This window comes from Cupressus sempervirens, chromosome 4, assembly GCF_028749045.1.
Source record: "Cupressus sempervirens isolate cs-2001-9-10 chromosome 4, ASM2874904v1, whole genome shotgun sequence".
Lineage (NCBI taxonomy): Eukaryota > Viridiplantae > Streptophyta > Pinopsida > Cupressales > Cupressaceae > Cupressus > Cupressus sempervirens.
The window spans coordinates 184,159,241-184,171,290 of record NC_143121.1 but is presented as its reverse complement, the minus strand read 5'-3'; positions in this window follow the sequence as shown (position 1 = coordinate 184,171,290).

The window sequence follows — 12,050 nt, the reverse complement described above, 5'->3', positions numbered from 1 at the left end:
GATATCAACTCTGCTAAGATATATAACAAGTTTACCAAAACATGCCTTTGAGATAGACCTGTAAACTCTATCTAAGAATAGACATCACCAAATCGTAGATAACTTCTTCTAGACTTTTCCTTTCTCTTTTTGACATTAACTACATGCACCATATATTCAAATGTATCTCCCATAACCTGGAGTGGTTATAATACTCAACTAATCATCCGTACCGAGTGGTTATAATACTCAACTAATCATCTGTAAAAAACTATCACTTGACGAATGGCTGTAAAGAAAATTCCTCCTTTGCCCACATTGTCTGTGTTGCCTATGGATGGGCCTTTTCTTCTTGTGCTTGGGAATGGGCCTGTGCCTCACTTGCATGCCCCTAGCGCAGTCACCTCTACCCAAAAACCTTTTGTGCTTGGGACTGTGTCGACCCTAGTGAGCGGCTTTGCCCTTACTAGTTTACGCAACTCTTCTCCAGTGGTTCCTGCTATTTCATTGATTGATATTGGTAGATCTACCTTGTCTTATGCTGATGTTGTTGCATACGATGCTAACATTGGGGGTCAGAATGCTAGTTCTAGGCTTCTAGGTGGTAGTCAGAATGTGAGGATGGGGGGTCAAGTGGTTGTGCCTGTTGCTGTTAGAAACTCATTAATTTTGGAGTTGAGCCCTAACATTGTTGAGGAAATTTCTAAATAGTTGGGTGGTTTCTCCTATACTACTGCTATCTTCCACTTTAAGGGTTTTTGGCCCTCCCTCTTGGACCTACGTGCATGGATCGGCTAGGTTTGGGAACCCTTCATTTTAGGTACAGCTCAGATCTACCCTATTGCTAGGGGCTTCTTCATTGTGAAGTTTGATACAACTAATGATAGAAAGGCCATTCTTTGTCAAGGTTTTTCTTGGGAAGAGAAGTTTCCCTTGATAGCTAAACCCTAGTTTAAGGATTTTGACCCATCGATAGAATCCTTTAATAAGGTCCCTTTGTGGGTCAGGTTGCCAAATCTTCCTCTTCGCCTATGGGTGGATTCTATCTTGGAGGTAGTGGCAGAGGCCCTTAGGGATTTCTTGCTCATTGATTCTACTTCCTCCAATGTGTTTCACATGACATATGCTCATATCCTAGTATAGGTCGACATCTCCAAGGGTCTCCTTGCTTTGATTTTTCTGGACTCACCAATCGGATCTTGGATCCAACTACTTGATTATGATGGAATCCCCTTCTATTGCAGGAAATGCCACAAGATAGGTCACCTTGCTGCTTGTTGCTCCTTTGAAAAATCTAGACCGAAGAAGTCTCCTCCCTAGTGGAAGAATGTTTCGAATGATCATTACATGATTCATAAGGCCCCCACTATTGGGGATGGTGACTCTTCATAGGACACTTTGGTGGCTAGTTCGACTGTTGTCCCTATTGGCTCTCCTATTGCCCCTTAATTGGTGACCTCCTATGTTCTACCTATGTTAGAGCTTGGCTCTAGTGTCATTTCCCATCCTATTGCTTTGTCTTTGGTTGATGTTTCCCTGCCTTCTTTTGTTGCTACCTCTACTTCTGCTATGATTAGTTCCCACTGTGGTGGTGCTAATCATGGTAAGGTTGGTTATGGTGATGAGGTTTTTGCATGGTAGAAGGCTACTAGTTTGGTGGAGGATGGATAGACCACAGTAAAGGGTAAAAAGGTCAATCCATCCACTCCTTCTTTTGATATGGCATTAAGTTCTCAAAAATTGGGGTTGAAAGTGAAAGGTTGATTCCCTTTTTGTGGTTGTTTCATTTGTGTTCTTCCTAACTCTTTTGGCCTGCTATTTTTTGTTGTTTGTCATGGTATGTTTTACCATGGGGTATCAGGTGCCCGTGTTGATTCTATTTGTGTGGCTGGAAAATATTGTTTATCTACAATGCCACCTTGGTCACATGTTCTTGTTTGTTGACCTGTTTCTCCTTTGACTTGTTGTATTGTTGGTTTGGGCTTCATTGAAATTTTTTTGATTTGTACAGGATTTTAGGGCCCTTCAAAACCTATTTTCCTTAATCAAAAATTTGATCTTTTTGTTGTTCTTTTGTCAAATACCATAGAAAACTACTATGTTGACATCAATGACAAACACAATCATTCATGTAACATATCATTATAGTAGTACTTCCCCATATGAATATCACTAGCATTCAAGCTTCCAACCAATATTCCAACACTATCCATTACTAAATTTCTTCTAATTTTGGAAAAATATTATAAATAGAATATATTTGTAATTTGTGTATGCATGATGTTAGGGAATGACTATAAGGGTTAGTGTGGGTGCTTCATAGTTATCTTGTGTAGCATGTTCTTAATTAGTGCATTGAGGGTACAAAATTCAATGTGTAATATTTGCCAAGTGGTGTGCCTAAGCAAGGGTGTCCTCATCAGTTGGAATTGTATTATCAATGTTAACGTGGAAAAATATTTTAAAGATATTGGTTGGAAGCTTGAGTCATGGTTTGAGGTAAGACCTTAAAAATACTTTATCTGATGAAGCTTTCTTCTTAAGCTTTGTTATGTCACACAATTGGCCTAGGGTGATGGGACTAGATGACTTGAGCAAGTGCAAAGTATGGTGGATCCAAGTCTTGAAACTTATTTTGGTTGTTAATATAATGGTTATCTAGGATAACTAGTTGCATGGAGTGGAGCTAAGTCTTTTGGTGTCTTTGGTCCTACCCTAAACCTCAAGATAATGATAAGTAATGTCCAGCTTAGAGAACTAGAACATTCAAATATTATTTGAATAAGTGGTTATTTGTGATATTATCAATTCAAATTATATTTGATGATTAACTTGCATAGTTCTTGGATGATATTTTATTATCGCTACATTTGCAGAGTAGCCACTAGGACTGTTGCTTGGTGATAGGTCATTTGAAGACTACTGCAATGGTCTTTAGATGGATTGTGAAAGTGTAGATGATAACTAAGATTTTTTTTAGTGTAATACATGTTTTAAGTTCCAACATGAGCCATAACATTGTTGGTTTATTAATGTATGCATGGATGAGACCAAATCTTTGGGTGTGTGCACCAAGATAGTGTGAGAAAAGGGGGGTAAACATGGACACTTTGTTAAAAAAAAAATTAGGTAAACCTAATCTTGGAAGACTTGTTTGAGGGTCATGCACTCAAAAAGAGAAAATGTGTAGAACACAAATAATCATATTACTTTGAATCTATTTTGTAAAATAATAAGGTTTTTGAAAAATGAATAAGATTAAAAGGGTCAACCCATGTGCACATGAAAAATCATTCTTTTTTTGTTGAAAAACATGATAGTTGTGTATGTGCACTCAACAAAACATATAGTTATATTTAGTATTTTGAATAAACCTTTGGTAGGGTGATAGGTAAGAGTGAGATCTATAATTTGTGTATTTTTTCATAAATCTTTGATGAGTAGTAATTTTCTATGATTTTTTGAAGTGACTCCATCCTTAAATTATGGTACATCTTTGTGCATTGGGCATAACTTGCATCAAAATAATCTAAAATCTACACTTTAAAAAAAAAAGTATAGAATCAATTGTAGAACAATAATACACAATTCATTTTCCATTTGGTTAATTAGATCAAAAGTTATTTAAAAACATGGTAGACATATGAATGAGAGGAGTATCAAGACACTGATATAGAAAAACCAACTTCATAATGTTAATCTTGTCCAAAAGTTACGGAAATTATATGGTTAGAAATGTCAGAAAACATGTGAGATTATGATGGTAATTTTAGAGATACATGCTTCACCATTTGCAAATTTGATGAAGTCAAAGATGAGAATTGATCTTAGAAGTTGAAAAAATGTCTAAAGCTACTAAAAATGGAGGGAAAACTTCAACCCAAGCTTTGAGTAGTTAAATAGGCCTATACCAAGCCTAAATATGATTTTGTATTTATGTTAATAAAATATTATTGTGTTATTCTTTGTATGACTAAATTGTCATAATAGACATAATGTGATCACATTATGTCTTATATGTCTATACTAGACATAATGCAATAGAGTTATGTGGCTAGTCAGCTTAATACCTTAGTAACAAAGGATTGGAAATCCTTTCAGAGTGATTCTATGGTTAGACAACATCATTTGTTTTACTTAAAGTAGTATACTAACTTCTTTTAATTTATCAACCTGTGAGCGTAAACTTGAGAGGATGACTACAAAGTATATGCTCTAGTTCTTCTTTAAGTCATTTTGACTCAAGTGAAAGAAATGCTGAAGAAAACCTATACTAGAAACTGAAATAGCTTAACTCAAAGCTTAAGGTAATGATGAAAATAGTAAACCTATCTATGCATCTATGTTGCAGGAATAGTTCACTAATTTTGTTATCAATGGTTGTAGGAGCAACAAAATTCTACCTTGCAAAGAAATACACAAGAAAAAAAAAAATTCTATCAGAACAGTTCGCTCACCAAGTGGGCCCCCTTGGATAAGTGAATAGAAAAGACAATCAAGATAAAAGAAATAAACTTTAACTGCTCATTTTATTCATTCATGGTGAAAGATTACACTTGATAAAATATAGTATCACACTATTCTACTATGAAAATCAACTTATCCTATTCTTCTTCCAAAATTGCACTCAAAGTTACAACATACGTTATTTAAAGGAAACTACAACTACTTCCCAACTCTACGATCACTCCATTAATGAGGATCAATTACATACTCATAAAGTTTGAAACAGAAATGTCATTAACCATGAATAAATCCTCCAGGAATATAGCAAGTTGTGGAAGCTACATTCGTGCGCTGTAACAACAGAACACATATAATAACTTTCTCCACTTGTTATGGTTTAGCAATCTGATTGGCTTTGACTTCTTTAGTGATGAAATATTGACCTTTGAATGTTGTGCCAAATACCTATAGAACATTCAATGTACACACGACTTCCACATACATATATTTAATTCATCATCAATATTTGAGAAAAGGTCTAAAGTTCAAATCATCACTCTTGCAAATCCTACTACGGCTATAGGAAGGAAACTACCTAAGACATAGCATAAATGGGGAAACATTATTAGCATGTAACATTACTTCATTATACCATTTTTGTCCATAGATTCAAGAAAATATAGCATATTTGAACTATCTATACTTCTACTTCATGTCTTATATATAACATATACATAAAATCATAAGTTCATCTTCTTAAAACCATGAAGTCATGATTGTTTCTACAAGATAACTGCTTGAAAACAAGATTTTAAAAAGCTTTTTAAAATGGCCTTTTGGAGGTCCATCATTGTGTCTAGTATGACTTTACTAGACATAACATGATTGTGTTATGTCTATGTAAAAGTATAGTCAATTTTTCAAAAGCGTAATACGCTTAATTAGGCCCAATTAATGAATCCACTACCTAAAATTGAATTAATTTCATCGAATAAATGATTGGAGGGATGATGCACAATGGGTTTTGATACAAAGAAAGAGTGTGTTGGAGGGACAATGCACAATGGGTTTCATAAAAAGATTCAAATGCCAAATCTATCAAGGAAAGTTTAGCTTCTAGAACTTAGATTGTGGGTCTTGAAATCATCTAGTTTGTAGTTCATTTAAATAGTGACCATTATAGGGTAAACCTAATAACAATGCAAGGTCAAGATATAGGAGAGAGATTATTGTGGATGAACCATAAGATAAATTATCTTCTAATTAAATGGTAGAGACTTCATGTGAAGGCTATAAGGTATGTCGATTCATTTTACTCAACTTTCTCTTTGATGTTTATCATGTAGGAAAATTTCATGATGGGTTTTTGTGTGTATGTCAAGGATATGAGGAAGGAGGGTCTAGAATTAAGCCAAGGGTGCATCGCCATGACAAACAAAGAAACCTACAACAATATTCTTCTCAAATGGTTAAACAAATTATTGGAGCTCTTGCTGAGATGAAAGAAAAATTGATGATGGACATTAATAGCCAATGAAACATGCTAATAAGCACTCATGTGAATGTATGGATATAATTCTAGAAGTGCCCCAATTCATCTCTCTCTCTCTCTCTCTCTCTCTCTCTCTCTCTCTCTCTCTCTCTCTCTCCCAAAATTTGAAACAAGAGAGATAAAAGTTTCCATAATATTTTAGTAGTTGGAGGTGTCATATTCATAAAACATTTACCATGATAGTCTAGTAGTTGCAAGCACTATCGTTATCACAAGTTTTCCATGATAGTCCAGTAGTTGCAGATGTCATCTTCATCACAATTTTTCCATGACATACCAGTAGTTTCATTTTCCATCTTCATTACAAGTTTTCTATGACAAACTAGTAGTTAGAGGTATTATCTTCATCACAAGTTTTCTATGGCAATCCAGTAGTTGTAGGTATCATCTTCATCACAAGTTTTCCATGATAGTCTAGTAGTTGTAGGTTCTATCTTCATCACATGTTTTCGATGATAGTTCATTAGTTACATGTGTCATCTTCAACACAAGTTTCCCATGAAAGTCTAGTAGTTTTAGGCACCATATTCATCACAAGTTTTCCATGATAGACTATTAGTTGGAGGTGTCATCTTTATCACATGTTTTCCTTGATAGTCTAGTATTTGCAGGTGTCATCTTCATCACAAGTTTTCCACAACAGTCTAGAAGTTGTAGGTGCCATATTCATCATAAGTTGTAAGTTGTAGGTGCCATATTCATCATAAGTTTTCCAAGACAATCCATTAGTTGCAGGTGCCATTTTTATCACAAGTTTTCTGTGACAGTCTAATAGTTGCAGGTTCATCACATGTTTTCCATGAAAGACTAGTAGCTAGAGGTGTCATCTTTATCAAAAGTTTTCCATAACATTCTAGTAGTTTTAGGTCTCATCTTCATCACATATCTTCCATGATAGTCTATTAGTTATAGGTGTCATCTTCATCACAATTTCTCCATGACAATTTAGTAGTTAGGGGTTTCTATGGTAGGATGTTTTCTTTCTTGTCTATTAGTTATTGGTGTCTTCTTCATCACAATTTCTCCATGACAATTTAGTAGTTGGGGGTTTCTATGGTAGGATGTTTTCTTTCTTGTTTTATGAAGCTAGGCAATCCTTGGAATCTATATTGCATATATTACCATAGATAATGGGTATCACGTGTTAAGTGCAACCAAGGTGAATGTTAACTAGGTCTTCCTACTCTTAACAATCTTAGGAATTATCATAAGATCCCTTAGAACATTGTTTCCAAGTACATGTATATTGAAGACCTTTGTCACTACTTGAGCTTCTAGTCAATGGTGAGTATTCTTCATCATCGTCTGAAATAGGCTCACATACATATAATATGTTAAGGTATGTTACCAGAAATGAGAAATAGAACAACAATGACAACATGATGAGAAACAAGAATTTTAAATGTTGTGTATAAGAAGTGTGTGTGTGTGTGTGTGTGTGTGTGTGTGTGTATTATTCTTATTTTTGAAAAAAAATTAAGACTAATAAAATAATAGATAACTTTAAAATATTTTATTTAAATTTTAAATAAGAAAGACAGTAGTTAAAAAATTAATGATTTATAAACTAAATACGATAATTAAAAATTTATTTGTTTAATAATTATAAACTTATATGATAAAATATTAAATAATCATAAACTCAAAGTAATAAAGAAAGAACTATTTGAAAACAATAGATAATAAATTAATAATATATTAGGAAAAGTTATGAGTACGTAAAAATTGAGAGAATAACGCAACAAATTCTTTGTCAATCTGCAGATACTATATGTCAAAAGAGTTTACACTCTTCTCTCAATAACAAAACAAATACTCCTTAAATCTTTGATGATAAACATTAAACATCTGATAAATTTATTTTCACCAAAAAAAATTTCTTGCGGGAAATGGTCGGTTCCCTCATTGAAATGGGTTTCCTTCGTCTAAATGTGAAATGATAGTCAGTTGTCACATTTATGGCAACTAACACCATGTTCTCATACTACTACTTATTAGTGTTTTTTTCTTTAAATTAAGCAGTTTTAAGTTCTCACGAGACATTAAAATTGTTTTAAAAAGGATAATATAGGAATTTTTTCCTTTTAAAGCGGAGCAACAATTTTGCAGCCAATGAAATAAGCTGGGGGGAAATGTGGGGGGTTGAAAATAGGCATTCACTGCTTATTAAAAAAATTGCCACATGTCTTCCTAAAATTCTTTTCCTCCTTTTTGAACTATCAAAATAATTAGTTAAAATTTTCTTATTTTAAAATCAATAAAAATTGTTGCTTAAAAATCAATAGTAAAATAAGCAATTGCATGGGACCACTACTTAGCTCCACAAATCTTTCCTATAAAAGTTGAGCAGCCACTCCTAACTAAAATAAGATAAGGAGTGGCATGAGAACATGTTGTAAGGTGTTAAGTGTACAACATAGGTGAATGTTAACTAGGTCTTCCCAGTCTAAAAATATCTTTGGAATCATAGTAAAATCCCTTAAAATATTGTTTCTAAGTACATGTGCACTAAAGACCTTATGTCATGACTTGAGCTACTTAGAGATGGTGAGTATTCATCATCATCGTCTAACATAGGCTTACATGTATATCATGTGATAAGTGCAACCACGATGAATGTTAACTAGAGGTCTTTGTAGTCTCACCAATCTTAGGTATCATCATAAGATCCCTTAAAATATGGTTTCTAAGTACATGTGCACTAAAGACCTTTTGTCACTACTTGAGCTACTAGTAGATGGTGAGTATTCATCATCATTATCTAACATAAGGTCACATACATTTCATGTTTTAAGTGAAACCAAGGTGAATGTTAACTAGGTCTTCCTACTCTCAAAAATCTCAAAAATCATTAAAGCCTATCAATGTATGACACTCTTGGAGATAAAAAATAATCACAAGAAGTAAAGAAAAAGGACACCTTCATTTTAACTATCATCTATTTCTACAATCTTCTAATAGGAGGTCTATTAGAAAGAGGCTTGTATATAATTATACTTGGATATCTTTCCTATCCATCATTCAAATTATCGACAGATAGAAGGCATCAAATTGTTAGAGGTCTTTTGGAGTCTATAGCTTGTGAAGCTGATAAACCCTCTGCAATTATGTACACTCTAACAATAACAAGAGCTCTGTTTGAGCTTGAGTTCCTACCTTTTGTGGGGAGTATGAAATAGGGTTATTGCGATGTGAATCATGAAATGTTAAAGTATAGTTAGATTGTCTGAAATGAAGAACACAATGTAAGTGAATAACATAAGGTAATAAAGAATCAAGATGTTGTGTAGCTAGTTAATTTGTAGGTTGATGTTGAATGGAGAATAGATTTAATGTATTTGATGAATGTCTTTAATGATTTAGCTATAAACATTGAATTTGCCAAATTTTTGATTTAGTAACATGTGTTAGCTAACATGTATTATGTTAGAGGCAAAAAAAATTATATAATGCTAATGGTAAAAGTGCAACATAGAGGCAACAATGATAAAAAAAATTATATAGAGCAATATTAAGTGATAAATAAAATCAATTACATTTAACATATGTCATATCCTAGATCATTTAAACATATTTATATCAATTATATCTTATATTCTAAATCATTTGATAGATTAATATTTGAACTTCAAAAATAGAACCTCTTAATAAATCTGGGATCCTTATATACATTTGTTAATAAAAAAACTTCATAAAATTTAGAAATTGATCTTTATTTGTAAAATTAAAAAAAATAAAAAAAAAAAACAAAAAACAAAAAAATAAGTAATATTGAATTTGAAAGATGAAAAAAAATATTTTTGATATTGATTATACAAGTATTTAAAAATTAAATATTTTTAGTGTAAATATTGATCAGTTGACATGAAAAAGTAATTGAACACATCGTGGGGATTTTTGCAAGAAATTATAATAGTAAGGTGAGTGAATCTTTGAATTTTGGATCATCTTCCTTTGACATTTCTCAAAACGTGAATAAATTTATTATCAAATGGGTGCTTGATATCTATCTATTTAAGCATAGCGATTTTTCATTAATTACTAGAATCTGTATAATTTACAGACCTTCATTAGGCATCAAACCCTGATTGATTTGCAATATAATCTTCAAGGGGTGGTGTGGTGGATTGGTGAGCAATTTTGGAGTTTTTCTGAAATGTCACCAAGACTTTTGTTTTAGCCTAAAAGGGAAAATATTCGTGTACATTAAAAAAAAGTTTGATAAAACAACTCCGCCACGGATAATGTAAAATATTCAATACTTTCAGATGATTCTTGTAAGTTTTAAATGTTTTCTCATTTTTTAAAGCTTTCTGTCTTTGGGAAATTTTATCAAACAATTGCTATTTCATCTTTGTAATTTCATATTTCCTATCCATGGCTATAACTTCTAATGGAAAGTAGATGTTGAGAAGAGATTTATTGGTACCAGAAGCACATGCATTTGCATGGTTCTCTTTGTTTTCAGCTTGAGGGTTTGCCAATTTATAAAGTGAAATTTATTTTTTGCCATGATATCAAGTGAGTTTAGCATTTTGGTAGCAACCTGCACCTGGAATCCAACTTTAATCATGGTTCAGGGTGGAATAGGAGGAATCTGGATTTTGGGTAGCAAATTGAAAGTGACTTCATGTGATTCATTTCAAATTGTTGGAAACAAATTAAGAAGCTTAGATTTTTGCAAAAAGGTATTTTGGCAAGAGAATTTGAGAGCCTAAGAATGAAACTTTTGGGATTTTGAGAGTGGGACATAGCTCCCAACTCCCTGAATGGAGGTCTGAAATCATTTCAAGTGAAGATATTTTCTTATTAAGAATCATGTTATAGTTTATGCCTGTTAGAATTATTACCTACAAATTGAAGCGTAGTTTAAAGAATAGGCAAATTAAGACAAGAGGACAACACCTCAGAGGCCATTCTGAATGCAAATTACATCTAGAGGTTTGGCGTTGATAATTTAGGGATTGGATAGATTTTTCTTCTAGCATGTCAAAATAGCCAAGACTTCAACCATATTGCAGACCTTGATTCTCTCAAAGCTAAGAAAACATTATTCTGTGTGACTAAAAGGATGAATTTGGGAAGAAATATGTGATTGAAGATTAGTAGTGCAATTCATAGAACATAGGGAGCACATTGTTAGTTGTATTGCATTCTAACAGCTTTCACAAAGATTGCATGACCAGTTTCAGCAGCTTTTGTCCACCTGTAAGTGACCATAATTAGCATATGACTCCATGCCACTACCCAGAATGCTTTCATATCAGAAGTCTAGCTAAAGCTTCTAGAAGTTTGCATGGACAAGAGAAATGATTGGAACTCACTACAAATTTTTTTGACATTTTTTGAATATCAAATTAATAAAACCCTAGCTAAATTTGAATTGGCCAATGAGAAATTTGAAATTTATGATAAGAAATTATTTTTTAAATAAAAGAATTTCAGACTTTAGATTTTACATTTTTAGGTTCCTAAAAATTAATTGAACACGAGAATCCAGGAACATGTAAGGAAACTTGGCAATAAAGAATATAACCATTTCCACATAACCCATAATAGATCTGAAATAAACACGGAATTAAAATCCACATGCAAGAGAATAGACAACATACCCACAAAATTGTGACACAAGATATACCCTGGGAAACCCTCATTGAGGGAAAAACCCAGCCTCCAAAAGCATCCATCACCATGTATTATTCAGCAAAAAATACCATTGCCATACAACCATGGAAGCCTTCATGGCCATAGCCACAACCGAGAAAACTATGTGAACAAGCATGAATCCACACATCCCATGCCATGCTTTCAACCTTCACAAATACTCCCTTGGCTAACCTGTCAAGCCTTGTCCCGCTCGACTCTTGTCTTTTGTCTTCTTCTTGTCACTCTCTCTTCTCTATACAACAACTACCCTTGTGGCTGCTTATATAGTAGCAAGTCCCACAAAACCACCAAGTGGTATTACATAAACCATGTGCTAAAACCATGTGCTACCTAACCCACTGACCCCACATTTAATATTGGGCATTTGATTCTTTTCCCCAATATTAAATAATTACATGAAATATTA